Here is a 24,896-nt window from a genome sequence, read left to right on the forward strand (position 1 = left end):
TTGATGGATGTGTGTGTGTGTGTGTGCGCACGCGCACGTGCATGCACACATATGTGAAGGTCAGATCACAGGTTTATAGAATCATTTCTTTTCTTGGGTTCTGAGGATCAGACTCGGAGCTCCAAGCCGATTCAGCTAGCACCTCCACCTACATAGCCATCTCTCCAGCCTGGCTTTAAATATCTTCATGATATTGTTCGTTAGAGTATGCAAGATTAAAAATCCCTTCAAGATCCTGAAGTCAGGCTCCTGTTTAGAGCATCTTTAAGACACATTGCTTATTAACCCTGGATACGGAAGATGCACAAAAGGCAAAAATAATGATGGCGTTTCACCTGTATGAATCCCAGGAGATTTGGCTCTCCTTCTGCAAATCTGGAAATAAATGTTTTCTGGGACATTAACTGGAAGACAGCTTGCCAGCACCAAACTGGCAGTCCATGGTAGAAACTCAAAACTGCGAACAGATGCAGCCTCCAGATTTTTAAAGAGTGGAATCTTTTCAGCCAGCTGCCAAACCATTGATCTCCGTTATTTTTAAAGTCTGAAATACACATTTAAGTCTAACTTTACTGTTCAGCTCACACAAAACGTTCCTGCGTGTTATATCCCAAATACATGGCTGATTTCCAAGAGACTTAACCTTGGTTAGAATTAAACTGTTGTTACTGACTGGGTAGTTTATCCAGAAGCCAAATAGATCAAATACAGTGTTTCAAAACTAGAACTCCAGTGGACATCAGTAACCATAGGCATGAAGGGAACCTGCGGGTGTTCCGTGTTCCCTTAAAACCACGTTTGCAGCGTGTGTGTGTGTGTGTGTGTGTGTGTGTGTGTGTGTGTGGTGGCATTTGTTCAGCATGCACATGTAGTATATGTCATTATGATATATTTAGGAAACTCCAAACTGTCACATTAGTTAAGTGATAAATCTCCCAAGGAATGGAGCCCAGGTCTCTCCTCAGTTTTACAGGCGTTCAGCATGGTTGCTCCCCTGAGGGATTCAATAGACGGGATCTTTCCATCCTTAGTCGGAGACACACTGGCTAGTCCGTTCCAAAGCCATGTCCTATTCATAATGAGAGTCATCATGGACTCTGTGGTCTGGCTGGTGAGGAGGTGGGGTAGTAGGATTGAAGACTCTGTCCATGCAAGCCCCCCACCTCCTCCATGCACACATGTCCAAGACATCCTGCTAGACGTCTCTCCAATCAAGAGACATCTCTATTTTGTAAATCTTCATACTTTTCAAATGCTTTTGCTAAGTGTCAGAGCAGAGGCTTTCTCCACCTCTTGCAGACATGGGACTGTGCGTGTTCTGGTAGCCTACTTAAAAACCGTGCAGAAAGGCACAGTTTTAGTCCGGGTGTTGGTACATGCCTTTAATCCCAGCACTCGGCAGACAGAGACAGGCAGATCTCTGTGAGTCTGAAGCCAGCCTGGTCTACAAAGCTAGTTCCAGGACAGCCAGGGGCTGAAAAACCTAAATAAATGCACAGTTTGGGAAATTGTACAGTAGGATAAGGATAGACAAAATCAAATCACTTAAAACACCAAATCTGGATCTATCTCTGTTTGCCTGACACAAAACTAGCCCGTAGGAGCTCGCAGGTGCTGGAGTCTCCAGGGCAGGCCTCCATTCTGGCTTTGCCTCCCGGCAGTTGTCTCAGGTCATGAGCAGCACCCCTCTGTATCTCTGCAAAGATAGGTGCTAGCAGTCCAGGATGCTGGAAGGAAGGCAGAGGAAGGAGTCAAATGGTAGCTGTTGGCAAGACACTGTGTCTGGCTGTGTCTCCTGGGAGCGTTTCGGGGATTCGGAGATAAATGTGGTGAGCAGAGAAAGGTGACACACGGGTAAAGCAGCAGAATAAACCTGCTAGTAAGAGGCAGTGATACCTGATGCCAAGAACAGACAGGGCCGCGAGGGGAGCAGCACTCTAGGGACTCAATTTGGCATGAGCAGAGGAGACTTTATAGTCCACAGTGAATGTCAGAGTCACTGCACAGATCTGGGCAGAAAGCAGGCTTGAGATGAGGGGTCGCAGGGGTCTGGAGTCTAGAATTAGACATTGCTGACGTCAGCGCGCCAGGGTGAGTGCAGGACTGAAGAAGGGGAAGGTGCCGAGAGGGCCTTCATTCTCAGAATTGTTCTGGTCCTAAGAAGTGATGGAAACTTCCAGATTGGCTTGTAGTTCCCTGCAAATTCAGAACTGGCGAGCAGGGGAGGATCTTCATGCTTGACCTTCAAGCACAGGGAAAGCTTCCTAGAAGGCTGAGCCAATGGGTTTATCATCATTCCTGGCAAGATGCCTGAATGAATTCATTGAAGAATTGCTCAGCTGGGCATGGTGGCATGCACCCGAAATCCCAGCCCACAGGAGACAGAGGCAGGAGGATCTCAAATTCAGAGCCAGCCTGGGATACACAGTAAGACGATGTCCCAAACAACAAGAACTAATTCAGAGTTGGGGAGATGACTGAGTCACTAAAGGCCTTTCTGTGCAAGCTTGGGGGTTTGAGGTCAGTCCTCAGAACCCATGTGAGAAAAGGCAAGTGCCATGGCACACACTTGGGATCCATACGGGGAGGCAGAGACAGCTCCCCAGAGCTCACTGACAGCCCAGCTTAGCGAATCAGTGGGCCAAATAGTGCTGGTGGGGGCTTCTTGTTTGCTCCCTGCTGCCCAGACCCGGAATCTATATTAATTGCAATACTGTTTGGCCAATAGCTTAAGTGTATTTCTAGCTAGCTCTTACATCTTAAATTAACCCATTTCTATTTTATATTTTACCATAAGGCTCTTGATTTATGGGCAAGGTTCCGGGCAGGAGTCTGTCTCCTCCAGTGGCTACATGGCGTCTCCCTGACTCCGCCTACTCTCTCCTCAGTCTCCCTGGAATTCCCACCTTGCTCTATTCTGCCCGGCAATAGGCTCAAAGCAGCTTCTTTATTAACCAGTGGTAATAAAAGATATTCATAGCATACAGAGGGGAATCCCACATCAAGGTAGGAAAACCTGTCTCAAAACACAGGTGGGTGGCACCATGGAGTAACAACAAAGGCTTAATTCTGGCCTCCAACCACCCCCACATACATGAGCAGGCACATATACCAATAAATCAATAGAAATAAATTAATAAGTGATCACTTTGTTGAGTGTTTAAATGGTCCCAATAAACCATTACTGGGTTACTAGGAATAAATTCCTTGCAGAAAAATGGTTCTATTTTTGAAAAGCTATTTTGTTGAAGGGGAAAGATGTTCAGATGCTGTCAGTAGGGGACTGAAAAGGTTGTTTAGCTTGTGACAGTGATGGTGGTGGAGGCCTGGATGGCAGTGGTGCAGCAGCCTGGCTCACTCCACCTACCCAATAATGGAGCAGTGTCAACCCTGGAAGAGGACATGTCCAGCAGCCTCTCACCTCAGTTCTGGATCTCAACTGATCCCTGGCCTGGCCCTTACCTTAGAGTGTGCAGTAGTTGGAAGCCATGGCCTCCCTGGGTCAGAGGAAGGAAGCCAAGCCCAAGCCACGTGACCACAGGCCTTTTGCCCAGAGGCCTTGAGGTAGTGCCAACGACAGGCACCATCCCTTCCTCCTCATTCCCCTGGGAAATTCTGAAGGTCCCTTTGAAAGGCTCCAGAGAACTTCTGACTTCATATCTGTATTATGGGACCTGCTTATCATTTATTTGAGTAAGGAAGTAGGTATCAGACCTTAAATTAAACCAAGGGCGATGTGTAATGAGAGAACCAATAATGTCAGGTGAGCACTGTGCCCCTGTGGCAAGCTCAGTCACTTCCAATGTGGAAAAAACACTGTCCAGCAGCCCCTGGGGGAGGAACTTGATGGAGATGAAAGGGCCTGAAGCTCAGAGGCCTGATTTGCATATCCCCTCCCCTGGCCACTGGGATCTTATTTGCATATGTCCTCTCCTGACCTCAGGAGAACTGAGCATGTGAACCAGGGCAGAATGAGCTGAGTTTTGTTACTTTTTGAGAGCAGGTGGGGTTAGTAAGGATGGGCATCTATTTAAGATTTTAAATTGTTTATTATAAACGTAAAAGCCCTTCCATAGGACTTTGGGTGTAAGCCCAAGGCATGTGTCACTAAGCTAAGACAAATGATGGCAAAGTTCCTGCCATTGGCTGATACCTCCATGCCCAGGACCTGTGATCATGCTTGCTCTTGTCTCTTTGAATGGGGGTTAGGGGAGCTAGGAGAGCCATGGGAACTTGGTTCCCAACATATTCCCAGGCACCTGTCATCCCTGTGAGACAAGCTGCGCTCACTGTCCTGCTTACCCAAAATGGGGTTGCCATGGGGACCCCCCCCACACACACACCCCTGGGTGAAGGTGCAGGTGTTCCTCTCGTCTGTCTTCAGCTCTACATCAGTAAGGGGCTCTCTGCGATTGTGTTTCTAGCTGGGGATCAGAAACAAAAGATAAATGCCCTGAAGCCATCTTCCTTTCTGGAGGGGCTGGCTTGCTTTGGAAATGAATGCCCCCTGTAATCGCAGCTCAGGTAGGGAGAGAGAAAACACAGGTTATCCAGCAGACTGTAAGCTTAAGATAAGCAAGAAAGAACTTTTTTTGTATAAGCATACCACATGCAATATTTGGGATAACCTCATGATAAAATTAACTAACCATGAATTTCTAGTTGGTGATTTTGACAACAGTCCCTGGTATATAGCGACTGGATCTAGGTTTGGACTTTGAGCATTTGCTACAGTTTTCATAAGAGAAATCGTCCGCCAGCCTTGTCCCTGATCTATGGCTGATATGAACCAAGCCTCCTCCAGAACCCCTCCCAGACTGACGCGTACATCCCTTAGGTCCTCTTTGTCCGCATTCAGGAACACATGCCACGTCTGAGAATGGCTGCTGCAGAGCCCTTTCAGAGTTGGTAACACAGATGTGCAATTTAGACTTTCTTATTGTGACCGAACCTAACAAATGACACTAGGGCCCTCCCAGCTCACAGGCTGGACACGTGTGACTTAGAATTCAGAAGTCGGAAACGAGGGATGTTTTACTTGAAATATGGGATTTGTTATTGGCAAGAGAAAAAAAAATACTTCTGGCTCCAAAAGGGATCTTTGTAAAGAGAGGTGACAGGGTCCAGATTGTCTGGCTACTGGGAAAACAGCCTGAAATACGTGTGCTGTTAGCGCTGGGGCCATAACAGCAGTGTTGCAAAGTAAAGGCAAAATGAATGCCACCTCATGCCATTTAAGTGGTGGGAGTTTGTTGAAGTACAAAGAACTAACTCACAAAGGTGAGCAGTGGGCGTGTCTCTTTACAGTTAACAGTCACTACTGAGTTTTATGTTGTTCATTAATTGTGAAAATTGCCAATGCAGATTAAGAAATGCCAGAGGTGTTAGAAGCCATCAGCACAGTTGGAATAAATCCCAAATAGAGAATATGCCATGATTCACAGGGATAATTTTCAAATTATTACTTTGACATATGGGTGAGGATTTGATTTTTTTTTTCAAAAGAAACTCTTAACATATGGCCAAAGCTAAATTCTATCTCAGCCTTCGTTTCTCTCCTTTGTATAAGAAGCAAGCCAGTAGGCAGTGTTCATTTGAGTCCATTGGATCCTCTCAAGCACCTACTGTCAACAGCTGTGATCCTCAAAGAGCTGTCTGCCTTAACTGTAATTAACACAGACCTAATGGTGGCAGGTGACTCTGTAGCCAATGAGGGGCCACTTCTTCCCTCTGTAGCCTCCCCAGGCACCGGCTCCTCGGGTGTCCCGAGAAGTCCAGCTACTACACAGATTGTGGGCACATTCCTCAAAGCACTCTGTTATGCATCCTGGGAAGAATTCCAAAGAATCCATAAACGGGGATAAATCTAGCTTGTCACAGTTCCAAAGAGAGAAAGAGCCAAAAGTTTTGACACCATTTTGGGGCGAGGTGGGGAGGGCGGAGCTAGATACTCTTGAGCCGATTTCCTCAGTTAAGCTTCTCTGGTAGCTCAGACCAGCAACGGTTCTGGATGTAAAGAAGCCCTTGGTTGGGTAAGGTTCACTGTATCCTGGCAGAAGTTTCCTTCCACTCGATCTGCAATTGGAAGACCCATCTGTGACTTATCACCCTGAGAGTCCCTTGGGGGATGAACAACTCCTTGTTGAAATGTCACAGAAAAGCTTAGCCCCACCTGCTACCCACAGTATAAACCAGGGAGATGAGGAATCCAGACGTGTATTCCTGGGACGGGGTCAGGGATGGCGGCCTACGGAGTGGAGAAGGGCACCTACCGCATTCTGCATCCAATTCACACCAGATAGTTTAGATCTTCTTTCCTCCTCCTGACAGCTCTATTAGCCAGTTTAAATAAAGGCTCACAAATCCCTGACTTACTTAAGGAAGAGGGTAGATGGTTAAAAGGAACATCAGAAGAACAGGAAATGTTTTCTTTGGTATTAATAGAGAAAAGTCAGGGGCTTTGAGGGGTTCAGTGCCATGTGGCTGCAGGGAGAAGAAACCGTTTCTTTTGAAGACAGAAATTTCTTTTGTAAATTTGTAAACCAGCTGTATTTTATTTTATTTTTTATTTATTTATTTTTATTTATTTATTTATTTTTTTGTTTTTTCGAGACAGGGTTTTTCTGTGGTTTTGGAGCCTGTCTTGGAACTAGCTCTTGTAAACCAGGCTGGTCTCGAACTCACAGAGATCCGCCTGCCTCTGCCTCCCAAGTGCTGGGATTAAAGGCGTGCGCCACCACCGCCCGGCAACCAGCTGTATTTTAAAACAATCTTCTGACCCTGAAAAACTCTTGACAAAGAGAATACAATCAGTTGTCCCAAGACCCGCTGGAATTTTCTTTTCTTTTCTGTTGTCTCCAAGCCAAGTCACTTAAGCCAAGAACGCCCTGTCCTGTCCTGAATTGTAATCCAGCTTCACCTGCCCCGTAGCCCTCTGCTAACACTCTTCCACTGAGTCGCAAGTGCTTATCTGTCAAGTTCGGGTAACAGATGATGTGTGTGTGTGTGTGTGGCTGTTTCTCGGTGTGCATGTAATTCGCCAAAGGAGGGGAGAAAGGGAGAAGCCTAAAGAGGAAAAAGTCATTTGCCGACATCTTCTGGCCTCATTGATGTTGATTCTCATTTGTGGGGTGGATCAAGCTTCCTGCCTATACACATTGTGACTTCAGCAAGGGATTCATCCCCAGAAAGACTTTCTGACCTCCCCGAATCTGATCCTGAGTGTTGACCAGGATCCAGACCCACACCGAAGAAAAGACATGAGACCCCCTTTGAGAAATCGTCCCAAGTTCACAAGAGATGAAATTTTGTGAATGTGGGCGGGTGTGGGCGTGCATGTGTATCCAAATGTCGAAGCCAGATGTCAGTTAGGTCAATCAGGCCGTGAGCCTCTTGGGTTTTGTGCGGCACAATGCTCTCTTTGCCTGGAACTGTCCAAGTAGACCGGACTGACTGGCCAGGTAGCACCAGAGCGCTGGTGTTCTCACCTCCCCAGCACTGACATCACAGGCATTTCCCACCGTGTCCAGCTTTTCTGATGTGGGTTTGTGATTCTTTTTTCTGATGTGCTCAGAATCCAGTAGATTGTATAATATCAGACCACAGACTTCCAAAAGTCTACCTTGAAGGCTGTGGAGCATAGGATACAGGCTATCTTTAGGGCCTGGGCGTGCCCACCTCCTACCCAATCACACACATCTAACACCTTGAACTCTCCCAGTTTTAAAGCTGGGATCTAACTGCAAACTAATGCTGGGGTACCATGCATCACTGCCTGTGACATTTATGGCTAAAGCTGTCGGAAGCTGCTTCACGGCCTAGAATCATATGTAATTTTGCTTCAAGGCACAAATGGGGACAGTGTGGACGGCAAGGCATGCGGGGGTAGTATACTGCTTAGCTGGGGTCAGCCCTGCTGACTGCCATTATCTATGGATTGCCCGTCTGTTTCCCTGCGAGGACTATGTTGTAATAGCCTGATATTTGTCCAAGATATGCCCCTCCCACAAGTCTGAAGTCTTCGGAGATATGTTCAGGGCCCTGGACAGCTGAATGGAATGCAGGTGTTGTGCCTGAGGAATTACCAGAAGTGTATTCTAGAAGGTTCTCTGCTCCAATTCATGAGGGGATTCTTTGTCGTGGACAGACACAGCACATGTCAGCTCTCACAGACACTGCACAGAGGTTCACTTCCTTCTCCCCAATTCCAGCTGAGGCTTCAGAGGAATTTGATTCTGGAAACTACCCATTTTTAAAACAACAAAAACAGTCATTTTCCCTTCTAGTGTGTGCTTTTGAGTTTGCTGGGGACGAACGGTCCTGAGCCTGAGCTGTGTTGGAGGAGGAGGAGGAGATCTATTAGCGGTTCCTTCATTTGAACTGGGTCTGGAATTCTTTGTGAGCCTTTTTAAAATAAGGCACCATGCCCTCCCCCAAACTGTTACTCTATTTTACATTTTATTCACTGTTATGCTGTGTATGTGATGTATACACACACACGTGCCGTATCACGTGGAGGATCGGAAGATAATTTGCAGGCAGGCATGAGCTGGTTCTCTCCTCCAACCTTCTGGGCTCCTAGGTACTGAACTTAGATCATCAGGGTTGGTGACAGGTGCCTTGACCGGACCATCACTCTATTTAAACAAAGCAATCTCGTGTCAGATTTCACTGACCACAATCTCTGTAGCTGTGTGGGGTGTCATAGATGCAGTTGCCTTTGGGGGACGCCCCCCCCCCCGCCTGCCATGTGTTTGTAAATAGCTATGATCTTGATTGTTGGATTTGCCAGCTCTGTACTGTGCCTGTTGATGGTGTGGACCCCAGATCCTGTCAGGAATTGTATGAACATGAAGCTCAGATCCTCTGTCCAGCCAGGCAGGGGAGCATTTACTAGCCGGCTTCTGTAAACACAGCAGCAGATGCTTCTTAAATTTCACTCACCGGCCTTCCTATTAGTACTTTGAAAACAACCTGTTCCCACTTTCAAATGCTCCTGGGCAAGGAGAGAAAGCACATGCGCGCAGAAAAGAGACCTGATGCAGAGACGAGCCTCTGGGAGGTGCAGCCTGGTTGGAGGCTAGCCCGCTTACTGCATGTAGGTATCCTGCCTGGGTACCTAGAGATGGAGGTTTCAGAACTTGTGGGTGACCTTTGCAATCTTGAGTCTTTCCAGGATCACTTTTCTCCTGGGCCTGGGCAAGTGAGTGGCTTGTCATTTCCTAGACTGAGTCAGATTGATTCACCGTCACTAATTCGGTTTGCAAATCAGTTTCTGCAGCCATTAAAAAGCAATAGCATGTGTACACGTGAACGGCCATGTTGACTCCGCAGCTAAGCCGTGACGACAGCTGTGGAACCAGATTGAGTTTGCGGCTTGAAGGCTGGATATATAGGAAACCCTGAAGCCTGGAAGGACTGTTCACTTTTCAAAAGGGCTCCTTTTCCAGAGAGACAGACAGACAGACCCTGGAGGCAGGAACCTGGAGCTGGGGGCTGTAGCATTAGCCTCTAAGGAAGGTGTTATAGCAGAGGCAGCTGCTCAATGATGTGGTGGCCGCCTGAGTTCTCCCACGGTAGGGCAAGGAGGGGGTGCACATCCTAGACAGAGGCCATGCAAAGCCTCAGCCTCTTGTCCTCAGGGCTGCTCGGGCACATGGCTGGCAAGAGGAAGAATGGCCCTCTCCGAGTCTGTTTAATCTCCCCCCACCCCTTGGCACTTACCCCTTGGCTGAGGAGTCCACGAAGGACTTGCCTGAGTGTGTCCACAGTGCGTGTTCCCGGCCACCTCTCTGTGGATGAGCTGACCGGAGGGACTTTCTGAGGCCCTGAATGCTGACCCAACTCCTTCCCAGCGGGACATGGAATTACAGTGTTCATGGAAATAGCTCAATCCATTATAGTCCAGGAAGCCCATGTAGTCAAATTGTTCGTCCTTGGTGGCTTAACTTTTCAGTATTTGTAATATGTGAGTGTTCTTTCTTTAAATTAAGTGAGTAATGGGTGTGGCGGGACCAAGAATTCAAGTATCACATCGTCTCCCAATGTCTGTGCATCCAGGGGAAGAGGAAGTTGGGTTCTTTAGTTTTCTTTGGGTTAAACTGATTCCCAAGGTCTGGGCTGAGCTGACTCCTGTTCTTACTGTAGGTTTAAGTGGCTGCTTTGGTTTTAGTAGCTACTCTTGAGTCACTGTCCATGCAGTACACATGTGGACATCAGGCAGTCATGTGACCTCCGCTGAACAGAGGAGCCCTGGGTATTCCCTGTCAGAGAATAAACTTCCTCACCAGGCTACAGATGCCTTTGTTATTGTAATTCTCCCCATACTTGGTATTTGAAGAGGCGCCGCTCCACGTCGTTCCAGCCTAATGAGCCGAAACGCGGTGCATTCTAAGTAGGTTTTTAGCTATCGAACCATGAAACAGAGCAAATTTCTAGACTACATCTGCAGTGACTGATAATCACAGTCCTGTGCCAGCCATCGTGAGCCCATATGGGCTGACCAAACGGATCAAGCTGGCCAGGGCAGATGGGGGCCTGGCATCCATGAATAACTTTGGCACTTTCCTTCCCACATGGCAGGACGATCTGGCTGAGGCTTAGCTTGAGCGTCTTTTGGGAAGTGGCACACGCGTGCCAAGTGTGCCTCCATCCCCTTCTTATGAGGCCGTCTGGATGTTAATCCAGGATCTTCAGTGGAGCACACTGCTGAGGCGCTGGTTTTCTGTCCCCCGGCTTCTTAATCACACGCCTTCATCTTCGATGCAAAGCAGAAGTTAAAGGCGGTGTGGGTTTTCTAGTCTGAACCTTTGCTGACTACTGACAGCTCCGATGAGAGATGTTCTGGGAGGAGATGGCTTCCAGAGATCAAAGGTTCTCTGTGGACTTCATCCCCTCATCCTGTTCTCCCTGCCCTCTCTCGTCCTGGCTGTCACTCTCTGGTTATATGGCCTGCAGATAGGGCCATCGGTTAAGATAGAAAAACCAACCAAACCCCAGGATCTTCTCCGTGATAAGTGGGAGAAACACTCTGTTTCTCCATGCTCTTGGTCCCCTGGAGTCAAATCCTTAAGGTGGGGGGCATCTTTGCCTGGTTCTTCTTTTGTCTTCTGCCCAGTATCCTGACCTAGGGACCTGGCTACTGTCCTTACAGCTAGATTGTGTATTAAGAGAGGCTGCAGTGGGTATAGAAGCAGCTGAACCTCCTTGCTCCTCAGCCCCTATGAGTCATGGCGTCTGGCGGCTGTGCCACCCTCATGTGGCATCAGGAGAATGGACTGATAGGACAGGTATAGAATTAAGGGGCCAGACTTGCTTTAGCCTGAGAACGAGTCATGGGTACGCCCCTCTTGACTGATCCAACCTGTTTGCTCCTCTGACAGGAGTGGTTCACAAATGCTTCTCCCTACCTGCAGGGCTGTTCAGGTAGGCACTGCAGGCCCCTTGGCACCTGTTTTCCATCGACCCACATCTGGGTATGAAGCACAGTGCTCTCCTCTAGCCTTTCCAGCAGGGCGACAGCAGATGTGTTGGTCCCAGTGAAAGGCACAGAGGCGAACAGCTTACTGCGGGTGGCTCAAGCTAGGGAAAGTGCTTCTAAAGCGTCACATCATCCAGGTTCACTGGTGCCTCCGAACCCCTTGTACCTGTGCTCCCTAGTTCTGGTCCTGGTTCTTTACCACGGAATGATGGGTGATATCCTGGCGAGTCATGAGCCACTCTGGTAATAGGAAGAGTAATCTCTGGCTATGTGAGAACTCATTTCCTCACAGAATCTCATCATGAGCCAAGTTATTCATGTCATTTGGAATGCACTTAGCGATGGGTTGTATCCCTGCAACATTCGGAAGCAGTCAGGTTTCCTGGTCTGGTTTTTTGTTGTTGTGTTGGTTGTTTTGTGTTTGGTTTTTTGTTTTTGTTTTTGCTTTTTTTTCTCGAGACAGAGCCTCGCTTGTAGCCCATACTCAACGCAGACTCTCAGTCCCCCTACCTCAGCCTTCTGGGTGCTGGGATTATACCAGGAGGGTTTCCCTTTTGTGACCATGCTGTAGGCATAGCAGCCTCTGTTGGATTCGATACCTCCAGTGCTGCAGAAGTTCTGCGTGACAGTTCATGGCATACCCAGATGGCACACACGGTAGAGGACTCCGAGGCCATGCAATTAAAGCATCAAAGCTTGGAGCTCTGGCTCAGTCTTTCTCTGTGGGATGCTGGGCAAGGCCTGTCTTGGCACCTGTATGTCCTTGCAGGTATTCTCCGTAAAGCGTGTACTCTATCAGAGCTAACACTGTTCACAGAGCTACGCAGTGCTAAGAGATGGGCTAGGCACCTGCCAGTATTCAGTGCTAAGAAGAGAGACCTGGCCTGGAAAGAAAAAGGCTTGGTTTCTACCCCAGTCTAGGGCTCACTTTGTCTAATGCTGAGCCAATCTCCAGAGCAATCCCATCTTGGCTGCCTGTAGGGGAAGCTGGGTTCCCTGGTGTAAGAGCCAGCAAGCTCATACATGGGAGCTGGCTTCAAAAAGCGAGCACCATGCCATAAATGCTGTTGGCCCGCTATCTCCACACCTCCCATTATTCCTTGCATTTTATTTAATTTTCATTTTATTTGATTTTTTTTTCCGCAAGGTTATAGCAAAAGAGACACATGAATGGGAGGTTTCCAGAATTTTCACTCATATAGCTTAACCATACTATCTTGTGGAGTTTTGATTTACTTCAGAAGCTAGCATACATGTTGAGGTTCCTCTGAATGAATTAAGCTGATTTCTAACACAAAGCAAAGCTAGCACCCATGTGTAGAATTGTAAACCTATTCACTGGCAAAGATTGACATGATCAGACCTGGGTGTGCTCTGTAGAGATCTGAGAAGACAGGAATGTGTGCACACATTAAAAGCTAGCCTTGGAGAGCCACCACCTCAGGTAGTATTGGCCAAAATACTTTTAGTGTCTGTGTGTAAGCAATTAGGGCACCATTAGGCAGGGAACCGTGTTAATCCTTTGTCGAGGTGTACCTGGAGCCTAGATCTACTGACTTTTGGGATGGACTGTCTCCTGACTATTGCTGCCTAGCTTGGGTTTCCCTGCACTACTGGAAGAAATACATAGCAGTCCTGGGCTCAGAAAGCCATCAGACATCAAAGCATTTGCTATTGTGTGACACCATCCCTTCTTTAGGGGGAAAAAACTAGGAAAGTTATTCCATTTACCAGTGATGACGTTATTATTCCTTTTGTCAACAGGCAAGATGATGAATGAAGTCCTGGCAGCTTCCCGGGTCCCAGGCCTTGTAGAAATAAATGAGACAGACGTGCTTCAAAGTTCTAATGGGCATCACACCGGAAGCATTAAAAGGAGCCCCGCCGTTGCCTGTTGAGAAGGCTGTGTGCTCTCAGGCGTGGTTACAAGCATGCCTCCCTGTATTACCTGTCGGAGCAGGTTTAATTTTATAAATTTCTAGACACAAACTCTATGAGTTTCTAGTTCATACCTGTTCTTTTTGAGGATCCACTCAGACGAACAGTATTACATCTGTAAGAGATACGCACTCCCACTGCCCAAAACTGGTTGAGGAATCACTGGCAACAGACTCCATCAGTAGCATCGTCCAGTGCATGATGGGAAGGACAGAGGGCGAGGAGACCGTCCCAGGGCGAGTCATACTGTGCCGGAACCACAGATGGCCAGAACCATAGTGTTACTACACCAGCGATTTATTTTTTGTTTTTTGGGTTTTTTTTCCCCCTTGAACACAGTAGATGCTTACTACTGTGAAGCCACGTACAAAGCCTGCCTGCGGCTTCAATCCATTGTCATTAGTGACTTCTTTGGACACTCGAAAACACTGAAAGTTGTAAGCTTTCATTTTTAAAATCCTTTTTAACTGAGCTTTGAGAAAAGCCAGGGTCAGCAAACTGTCCTGGACCCTTTGTTCCGGCCTCCCTATCCCGTCACGCAAGCAGCAGGTACCCAGGCAAAGATGGGAAGCCTTGTGGGAGAGGAAGGAACATGGTGACGATCAGGCCCACTGCATGGGAGCTTAGCGCCCTGAGGAGCTTCTAATGCAGGCAGTGATGGTGACAGCTCGCTGCAGAAGGCCAGACCTAATTTGTGTTTTTGAAACCACAAGTATTCACACAATTCTTGGGGGAGGGGGGACTCAAAAACTCAAATATGAGCATCGCTTATACCCAGATCAGTATTTTTAATCATTCTTTTGTTTGTTTTGTTAAAAAAAAAAACAATTAAAGTGCTTGGAATTCTTTATCTGTGGTCCCTTGGAATGTAATCTGTGAGACACCTCCCGCAGTATGCTGTCACTTTGGACATTCATAATAAAAGTTGAAACTCATTTCCGTTGCAAGTCCTTTCTTTTGCCTTGGTTGGTACACATGTCTCCGTTTACCTTTGCCTGGCACCCACGCCGTCTGCACCGGTGCATATACAAAGATGCATTCATCTTCCAAGCCTCCTTCTCCCCCATCCTGCCCCCGTCTTTTTCACTGGGTGACTGACAGTTTCCAAGTTTGAACAGCCACTCTTCTCTTGTTTCCTGGAAGACCAAGAGATCTTTGAATGCCAAAGTCTTTTTGAATATGCATTGCAACATGGGTTAGAGATAATTCCCAAGGATTGGACCATGGCTTTCTGGAGTTTCTCCTTGTATATTTTTTATTAAATTAATCATACCGTGATTCTGACACGTCTTGGCTGTGCTGTAGATTCTGTTGACGAGCTGGGAACCGGAGAAGGCTATGGCTGCTACGGTGACATGGTGCGGGCTTTTCAGAACATCTTTGTTTGACTCCCCAACATGTTGGGGTGTCATCTTATGTATTCCAGCATACTGCAGTTAAGAAAGAAAACAGCTTCCAAAAAGTCCAAACATGCCAGTCTTATAAAAAAATGTGTAGATCTTGCTTGGCACGCTTACCAAATCTGCCGTGACAAGAAGAAATGATCACTTTCTGTCTTTGTAGTTAATCCTGCAATGGTAGGTGTACCACTCACCTTGCCTCAACCTCCCAGTACCTAGTCCTTATCCCCCGAAGAAACAAATTTGGGAGGGGAGCTACCAGGCTATTCTAGTGCTATATGAACAAGTGATTTGGGAACTTTGGGGGCTGGGGAGATGGCTCAGTCAGGAGATGATTGCCACACAGGCATGAGGTCCTGAGTCTGATACTCAGCACCCATGTAAAAAACCAGCTGTGGCGATGTGTGTTCATATCCCAGTGTTGGGGAGGTGGAGAGCTGGAGACAGGGGGATCTCTGATGTCTGTACGTCAGCCATCCTGGCCTAGTCAGTAACTCCCAAATCCTACTAAGAGACTATGTCTCAAAAAATATGTTGGATAGTTCTCGAGGAACAGCTTCTCAGATTAATCTATGGCTTCCACACACAAACTGATTTGATCATCTCTTTGTTAGACATGGGGCATTGCTGTTTCCTAGGCTGGTTGCAAACTCCTGGGTCTACAGTCCTTTTCCTGCTTTAGAAGAGTGTCAGGTACGGGGAGAGACAGATGCCTACCATTTTGCCCTTCTTTGATGAGAAAACTCATTTAAATTGATGGAAACCTAGCAGATCCTGAAAGTTTTCTTCCATGGATGGGATGGTGGGACAAACTAGAATCATAGAGGACTTAGAATTGGGCTCATTACTTCAGAGGCCAGCTTGTAGGCAGTCAGCACAAGTTAGAGATGCCTTTCTGGAGGTCATGGGTACTGAGGGATCTGGGAGGAGTTGTCTTTTGACTATCCAAGGACAGCCCTCTTAGTGGCAGAGGTTGGTGTTGTCATAGCTAGCTGATCTCAGAAAGCCCCATTTCCTGCCAGCGTCCCGTCAGCCCTCTGTGGTCATTGTGCTGTTTCCCACAAGCCCCCCCACCCCCAGCCTGCTGCAAAGGAAGCTTTCAGAGCCCCCTTCTGGAGAGACTTCTGGCTTTGGAAACAGCGTGAGGTGACTGATGTGCTGAATGGGACAGCGGCCTTGGGAGCCGGGAGGGCCTCTCTCCCGTGGATTCTTGGTGGGTGATCTGAAGCAGTGTCTTTGTGGTTAATCAGTTCTCATGGAATGGGGGAAACAACAAACAAACAAAAAGCCACTCTGTTTCAGAACGCTGCGCACGGATGGTTATCATTAACCAATCATTTGTGCTTTAAGCAGTTAAGCAGTCGCCAGGCCCCATGTTGCAGACGGTAGGCCCCTTCTGCTCATTGCTAGTGACTTCCAGAAACCCGTGAGCTCTACGTTCACTTATTAAAATTGGGAACACTCCACAACTCCACCGGATGCAATCACTTTTGACTGCATGCTCTCTCAGAGGGCTGCTCCGGTTACAAAGCAGTGGTGGTCAGCTCCCGAGGCCTTCATTGCACCTCTTAGTGTATGCAAGGGATGTCAGGCTTACTCCTCTTATTTCTTCTGAGGTTCACATCTCTCTCACAGTGTTGTTTCCAACAGAAAAGATTTGAGACTGGAGAGATGGCTCAGCCGTTAAAGGCTAGGCTAACAAGAAACACAAGACTCGAACTCCAAACCATATGGAAGCAAAATGTGGGCTCATTGTCACCCAGTCCTGTGTCATAGCAATTAATTCCTTCCAATCCAGTAGGAGACAAGTCGATTAAATGCCTATTCATATGGGTTAGTGAAAACCGTGAACTATAAAAATAAAACATGCATTTTATTAACTAGATGTCTAAGGCTGTCAGCTTACACAGTTAAGGAAAAAAAATCCTGAATATGCCTTCACTTGCGCTCTGCTGATCCCAGGTAAGGAGAAAACTACGGAACAGAAGGGATCTCTAGTCAGATTATTGTTTTAAAACGGCGTGAAGTCCAAACTGAACCTTTAAAGGATCCTTCCCAGAAGATCGGACTCACATATACAATCCCTTCCCCCCTCACCTCCCAGGTCCAGAGCCACCGTGTCACAGATGGGCCATCCTCTTCTAGAGCCACAGTGGCATGGATGGGCCAGCCTCTCCCACTTACTGTTGCACTGCCTCTTTTTACAGTTAAGGGGGAAAAAATTTACCAAGGGAAATGCCCCAAATGGCCATGAAATCAGGAGTTTTGTCCATATGGAAGAAATTACACATACATGCGTGTACGAGCAGGTCATGTGGTTGGAGGCACAGAGCCAACTGGCCACAATTTTAGGTCATAGAAAAGCAAAACACCTCAAGTCGAGCCCTGGTGGGGAGTGCTGAGAGCAGAGGGTCCCAGAGGCCTGCCCTGCCATCTTCGGCTGATGTGGACATCCCATAACAGAAACTTCAGCTGCCCGCTGATTCCCACTGATGCCTGCTCCCACAGAAGGACATTTAGGAGAATGTTGCAAAGTCAGAGGTCTTCAGACACCAATATATTCACCAGTCACCAAGTGCTCAGTGCTATGCCTGAGCTCAAACATGGAACCCCGTTGTGGATTAGCATCCTGTCACTTTGGATCCACATACTAGAATACAGGTTGTATTGCAATTCCCCAGAAGTGAATGCAAAAAAAGCGGCTCAGGCAGGTCCGAATTACTAGTTTTCTCATAATGGAATTAAAACTACCTTCTTCTTCTTCTTCTTCTTCTTCTTCTTCTTCTTCTTCTTCTTCTTCTTCTTCTTCCTCCTCCTCCTCCTCCTCCTCCTCCTCCTCCTCTTCCCCTCCCCTTCCTTCTCTTTCTTTTCCTCCTCCTCCTCCTCCTCCTCCTCCTCCTCCTCCTCCTCCTCCTCCTTCTTTTTTGGTTTTTTAAGACAGGGCTTCTCTGTGTAACAGCTGTAGCTGTCCTGGAACTAGCTTTGTAGACTAGGCTGGCCTTGAACTCACAGAGATCCGCCTGCTGGGATTAAAAGCATGCACCGCCACTACCCAGCTTAAAAATGCTTCTTATGTCATAGTCAATAAACACTTTTGCTCTGTCCTGGCCAGCAACAAGTTTGTTTTATTTAGATTCCAAAACATCAGGGTTCAGCTGACTAGAACAGTGAGCCATTTCTTTTTTAAAGTGTAGGATTACCAAGGTCTTCTCATGATTTCTGTGTTCTGCAAGCAGAGGTCCTTATAGCAAGGTTCTGAAAGCAATGGGCATTCAGGTGGATGTACCAGCTTTGAAGACGTATCACCTTTCTGGTCTCAGGCAAAGGAGAGATGATTTGGAAGCAAAATATGATGATACATCTTCTTTACTCTTAAACTCATGTATGATCCCACAAATCTGTCCCCAGCTGTACTTAAATAGACCCCTGTTCTCTGAACCCCTAATCTTTATGGTTACTTTGTAATTCTGACCACCCATAGATGCTGCTGTCATAAGAACTCTCCAGTGTGACCAATAAATAGGAGGGAAAACAGTTCAAAATGCAAGCAAAATGGTTGGCTTTTACAGCCTTTGGGAATTATAAATAAAATGTGAGGAGCTATTTCTATTACAAAGTCAAATGTATTCTATTTTTTGAAGCAGCTTTCCTATTAGAATATTAATATTGAGGGGGTTGGAACTGTAGCATAGTTAACAGAGTGCTTGCCTAGCATACACAAAAGCTGAATTCAATCCCAGCACCATATAAACCGAGTGTGGTGGTACAAGCCTGTAATCCCAGCACTCAGAGGCTGAGGCAGGAGATCAAGGGGAGACTCAGGTACACAGCCAGTTTGAGGCCACTCTCGGCTAGAGACTCAAAAAAATAAGATAAAAGGGCTAGAGAGATGGCTTACCCGTAAAGAGCACTGGCTGCTCTTGAAGAAGACCAGGGTTCAATTCTTAGCCCCCGCATGGTAGGACACAATCATTTGAACATCCAGGTCCTGGGAATCCAGTGCCCTCTTCTGACACTAAGGGCACTGTATGCACATGGTACACAAACATATATGCAGTCAAAACACCCATGTACATGAAACAGAAACTTTTAAAAATTTAAAATGATGTAGCTAGATACATACACATATGTATTTGGTGGAACACAGATACTTTGCAGGAAGCCAGTGGGACAGAATACAGTTACTGAACGCTCAGCTATTTTCCGTGTGGGGCTATCTTCAAGGTCACAGAGGCAAGGGTAGTTTAAGCAGACCTTTGCTGAATTTGACACTGAGGAGAGAAAGACTGGTGGAATGGATCTTACTTAGAAAGGTGCTTACCAAACAGCAAAGAGAAAACTAAGATCAGCGGCTGTCCCGTGAACTATGAGTTGAGGTCGCCGTTAGTTTCTCCCTCTGGACAAAGCCAGCGTCACTGGTCACAACTACCTGGTGTGTGAGGCTTGAGAGACACACAGGAGGTTTGCTTTGACATTTCAGATACTTCCACCTGGTGGTGGATGCCATAGATGTCACTTAAGAAGCATTTTTTTCCCTCAAGCTCAAATAAGGCTAGGAATGACCACAACCAAGTCATTTGTCAACTTCCCCACTTTTTGGACATCAGCCAAGATACAGGAGTGGTGGCTCATTTAATTAAAGTCCCCCTTGAGGACTTCTAATTCTGGTGTCCATAACTGGACCATCATCACTTTCTTCAAACCGAGTGTCTCTGAGGTAACACCACAGATTAACCATTTCTTTAATACTTAGGTATTTTCATGAAGAGGATGGGGAGTGCACATGTCATGGGGTGTGTGGATGTCACAGGACAATTTGTGGAAGTCACTTCTCTGCTTGTGGGTCCTCCTGGGATTCATTTAAACGTGGGTCATCCTATGGGTGTGCCCTGAACATCAGGAGTCTTAGAAGAGATCCAGATAGATCCTGTCATGGAGACACTATTGGGTACAAATGGGATGAGAAGATGGGATGGGTTGGTGTCAGGGTGTGGGTCCCACCCCTGACCCTGTGGGTTTTTCACGGAGACCTAACTGGCCTAGACTACAGGAGGGAGCTAGCCACAGCAGCAGCTCTCTGATCCATATAATGAAAATATCATCTGTTTTGTATGATTCAGGATAGAATGGGCTCGGCAAAGGCTGAGCAATCAGGAAATGACGGCTGTCGTTTATTCCCTAACGTGAAATACAGATATAGAAATACAGGGTGATTGAGGATGTCGGATTCTTGAATGTGCGAACCAGAAGGGTGTCGTCCAGGCTCGATTTTTCCTGGGTAATTAAATGGCTCCTCTGTCACAGCTTTATTGAGAGATAATGCTATTTATTGTGCGCTCTGTTTTCCCAGGGTGGGACCAACAGGATCTGCTTGGCAGAAACAATTGGGAAGTGAACTCTTTGGATAAGGCCTGCTGGGTGTCTGAGTTTCGGGTGAGGTGAGGGCACATCATTAATGTCAATTGCTGTCCAGGGATGGCCACCACAGGAAGGAAAATGAACTAAGGGACAAGGGTTATGTTGTCATAGACCCTTCGCAAGTTTCTCCTCTGTTCCCCACCCTTTTTTATGACCTGGTTTGTGTTTATCTGAAGTAAACAAAACCAACTTCTATTAGAAAAGAAAAAAATACAACACAGTGCATATGGGATGGACATGACTCCCACCATGCAGGGAGGACAAAGCTTTCTCACTCTGCTTGTGTGTGCAGTGTAGCTCTCGACGGGGCCCAGCACCAGGAGGAGAGCCTTATGGTGTGTGTGCACTTCTCTGGGATTGTCAGAGCAGGTAGAAACGCGAGCCAGCACCCAAGCCTCAAGCTTCATAACTGTGAGCATTGTGGAATCCTACACAGCATTTCTGACTCTCTTTGAGAGAGACCGTGACTTTTCATCTGATTTGCGAAGAGCTTGGTAGCCTCCCAGACCAGAGACTCGCTGTAATTACTAAGGAAACAAACCCAAAGGAATCAGTTCAAATCTGCAAGGGCAGTCAGAAACCAATGAATGTAGAACTAAGTGCAGGGGTAGGCTCTGTTACTGTTGGCTGGGGGTACTGAGTTGTCTGAAGCCCCTGGAAAGAAAGCTGAGCTGTGGCTACCGATGGGCAGTGGTTGGGTCAACCACCGAGGCAGAGTCCAGCCACAAGGGGCTAGCAACTGTCTGGCAAGCTCAGGACACAGGTCACAAAAGCCAAAAAGAAGCTGTGACATAAAACCAACAAGCCTGGTTTGGATTTTCTTTATTTTTTCTTTTAAAAATTTTTTGTTTGTTTGTTTTGTTTTTTGAGGCAAGGTTTCTCTCTGTAACTGCTTTGGCTGGAACTTGTTTTGTAGATCAGACTGGCCTCAATCTCAGAATTTCAATTCTTTTTTTCGAGGCTTAATGGACCCAGAAGTTCTACACAGTGAAGGTATTTGGGAGCTTTTATGAGAGAGCATTAAACCCTGACACTAACAGAATTTCCCTAAGAATAATAGGGACCACACTGGGCTTGCCCAGTGCTGTGGTCAACCAGGCTTGCAACAGCCAGGGGAGGGAGCCCTGGAACAGCTGAGGGATGGATACCGGGCAGCTACTCCCCTCCCCTGAGGACAGGCCATTCCTGCTTCACCTGGACTGGAGATTTCTCAGCTTTATTATAGGCTAGGAACTTCTTTCCCCTAAGCCTTGGTTTCCCTATCTATAAAAATGGGGAGAAATGTGCCTGCCTATTGGATCCTTTCAAAGATAACCGAACGTAGATTAGGCATCTAGCTGATCATGTCATGTTCCTTGTGTCAAATATATTTTGGATTGTGGAACCATGGTATTGTAACTTCTTATGACAAAAAGTTGATGGGATTAACTCTTCTGGAAAGGAATAGGGCCAGCAGTCCAAACTCAAAGGCTGAGAAAAATGAAAGAACCTTTTTTGCTTGCTCTTTCTGGTCCCTGCCCTGCCATGGTTGACCCCAACTCTCTTGATTTGATTTTAATGTTGTGATACAGGGTCTCATATATCCCAAGCTGGCCTTTATATCTGTCTCCATAGATGGCCAGTCACACATGACCTAGAATTCCTGATCTCGCTGCTTCCACCCTAAGACCACACTTGGCTCTTGGTTTGATTGGTTTGATTCTTAATTACTCAAGAATTAAAAATAAAGGAAACAATACATTACAAATGATCCCAGTGAAGTTTAGTGGACTGGAAAGGGACATGGGAGGGAGGAAAAGGGTCATGGACTGCTCCAGGGAGAGAACATCCTTACAAAGGCAGAGAGAGACTTGGCTGCTGCTGCTTGTTGAAATCATCAAGACTGGTTGGGGATGTGCTGGGGACTGAGGCCAGGGTGACCCCAGAGAAGTCAGAGCAGCCTGTAGCATTGACCACTCCTTTGTGTAATTAGAGAAGGGACCTTCTGTACCCAGAGTATGCAACCGGGGTTTAGCTCGTGATCACCCTCTCAACAGGTACTCACGGTATATGTTGATTGAGGGCCGCGTAGACTCGGAAGTTCAAGCATCCCTCTCCATCCACAAGGACCAAGGGTAATGCTGAAGTCATGCTCATGTTTTGGGGGGATGGCAAGATGAAGAGATAGGAAGGAACTCAGGACCTTTCCTTCTTGGGGCCTAGGGAAAGTCCCTTTCAAATGTGTCCAGAGATTTGTAGACTCTCTTGGCCCCTCTCCTACCAGCTGCTCTCAGATTCCCCACCAGGACAGGTTCTGAGTCCTCCCTCCAGGTTCCAGCGCCTCTCTTCCCCACCACCTCTTGTCCCTGTAGCTTCAGAGAACTATGGAGTGACCTGTGCACAGGCAGGCTTTGAAGAGATTGTTCTACAGTCTGACAGTAAAGCTTGTGATCCCCTTGTCCAAGCCAGGGAGCCCAAAGAAGGGCTTGGTGAGCCCCCTGCCCTGTGAAGAGTGCTCGAAGGTGAGCAGAGAGCCATCTGGCCGCTCCCTCGTTCATGTCTTCACAGGGCTGCCTCCCATTCCACTTCCTTCTACTGACTCTTAGGAGGACATGTGTCTTCTTCGGGCTTAGGGCCTGCCTAGAGCACCCGTGATGGCCTCATCTTGAAAGCTTTAACTTAACCACATTTGCAGAGGCCCTTTTCCCAAATAAGGTCACAACTAGGGGTTCCTGAGGCTAAGACAAGGATACACCTGTCCGATCCAGCTCACAGCCCAGTCCCATGCCTGCACTATCTCCAGAAGTGTTTTCTTGTCCTTCCCCTAAAATTTGGGTGTTCTTTAAATACCTCAAGCCATCTTTGGGTAGAATATGGAAGATTCCAGAATATCACTGGAATAATAGAACACTGTTGACTAGGGATTGATATTTCCTATAAAGATATAAGCTTGGTGCCTAAGGGGGGGAAGGAACAAAGATCCCCAGATGTGGAGGCGCATACTGTAACCCCAACAGTTGGGAGGCAGAGGCAGGAGAATCAGGTGTTTAAAGTCATCCTCAGCTACAAGGCAAGCTTGAGGATAGCATGGAACACCTGAGACCCCATCTCAAAACAAAACAAAAGACTGAAAGACCTGTAAATCTGAGTGCCTCTCCCACCTCCGCCACTTCTCATCCCTGAATTCTTATGTCTTCCTAAGAGGTACGGGGTCTCCATGCTTCCTCCTGTACCTACATCCTACATCCCTTTCCATGTATACATATATACATGTGCATGCCTATCCTATCTCTCAAGAATAGAACCCAGCAGGGGGAGGGGGTACTGGATGGGGTTAATAGTCCTTGCTCTATAAACCCGAGGCCTGAGTTCAAATCTCTAGCACTTGGGTAAAAAACTAAGCATGGAGGCATATACCCGTAACCCCGACATTGTCGAGCACACACAAGGCAAATCCTGAGAGTCTGCTGTTGGGCTAACCTGGTGTAAATAGTGAGTTTCCTGTTGGATGATACACTGTCTCAAGATAGCAAAGTGGAAATCTCTAGAGAGGGACATTCGATGTACTGCTCTAAGCTCCCTGTGCGCCATTGTCTTTCTTTCTTCCTCTCTTCCCCACTTCCCCTCTGCCTCCCCCCCCCCCTCTCTCTCTCACACACACACACACGTATATGCACAAAAATCTAAGATTTAGTTCTGTAGTAAAACACTTGCTGGCACACATGAGGCTTTGGGTTCATCCCCAGCATTACAGAATAAACAAGAAATCTGACCCCAGCTCGCAAGCCTGGCATTTGAGGCTGTACCACTTCTTTACCCTCAACACGCTCTCCTGATATCAGGGCTGCCTGACATTCACAAACCTCTCCCACTGTGCCCTGCCCTGGCATCATCTCAGGTCCTAGAGCCTCAGGCCCAAGGGACTTTTATATTGAAATCTTTCAGCTCATTTAATGTTGAATCAAACATTAAAATGCACCCACCTGCCGCATGAAGTATTTTTGGGCACAGGAATATTTTTAAAGGTTTTTGTATGACAGCTTCAGAGTTTATGTGACTATGTGTGAACTTTTGAGAGTGCATTCAGAGTTACAGCCAACTCCCCTGTACTGCAGGCATTGTGGGTAGGGACAGCATCCAGCCTGCGAGAGTCTTGGAATGCAGCAATGTCTTCGTGACCACTAAACTCTAACACTAGGCCCAGCTCTTTTTAGTTCTCTGTGCCAAGCAGTTGCGAACTCCGCTTCTCCTGCCTTCCTTTCCTGTTTCTCATGTCACCCTTAAATGTGCCCTCTCTCCTCCTAGACTGCACCCAACTGACCATTCCATCTCCAGCTCTTACTGTGAGGGAGGTCTCTTGGGGTGTACAGTGTTCACTTTGATCTCCCTTTCAGGGTGATGCCTCTGTCACCTCCCAAAGCTGTCTCTCCACAAACAAGCACATCCCAGAGTGTCTGTGTGTGCTCCTTGGCTCTCTCCTCGGCTTTCACTGGGCACCCGAACATTGCAGGGCTCCGATTCTTCTCCCATGCTTGCAGCCTGTGATCCCAGCCCAGGAAGACCCTGTGACCCTTCTACTTTCTTGTGTAGTGAGACAGGCTTCAGCCTTATTCTCTATAGTATCAAGAATTATAGTAGTGCACCGTTTGAGAGGCCACGCCAGGGAAATGTCTGCTCTAGGG

At 47.2% G+C, this 24,896-nt stretch overlaps 1 protein-coding gene across 3 annotated transcripts in view; it reads left to right on the forward strand.

Moving 5' to 3' along the window:
* Positions 1 to 24,896, forward strand: part of Scaf8 (SR-related CTD associated factor 8) — a 210,777-nt gene that overhangs the window by 125,729 nt on the left and 60,152 nt on the right. The window contains exon 22 of one of the 3 annotated variants that reach the window (XM_041680061.1): positions 13,244 to 14,352. The exons of the other annotated variants lie outside the window; for them this stretch is intronic. The gene's annotated coding sequence lies outside the window, so the exon portion shown is untranslated. Of the gene's footprint in view, positions 1 to 13,243; positions 14,353 to 24,896 lie in introns of those variants that run through there. 3 annotated transcript variants of the gene reach the window in all.

The sequence above is a fragment of the Microtus oregoni genome, unplaced genomic scaffold (genome assembly GCF_018167655.1).
Source record: "Microtus oregoni isolate MIOR12 unplaced genomic scaffold, Mior012 000033F_ref0000390, whole genome shotgun sequence".
NCBI lineage: Eukaryota > Metazoa > Chordata > Mammalia > Rodentia > Cricetidae > Microtus > Microtus oregoni.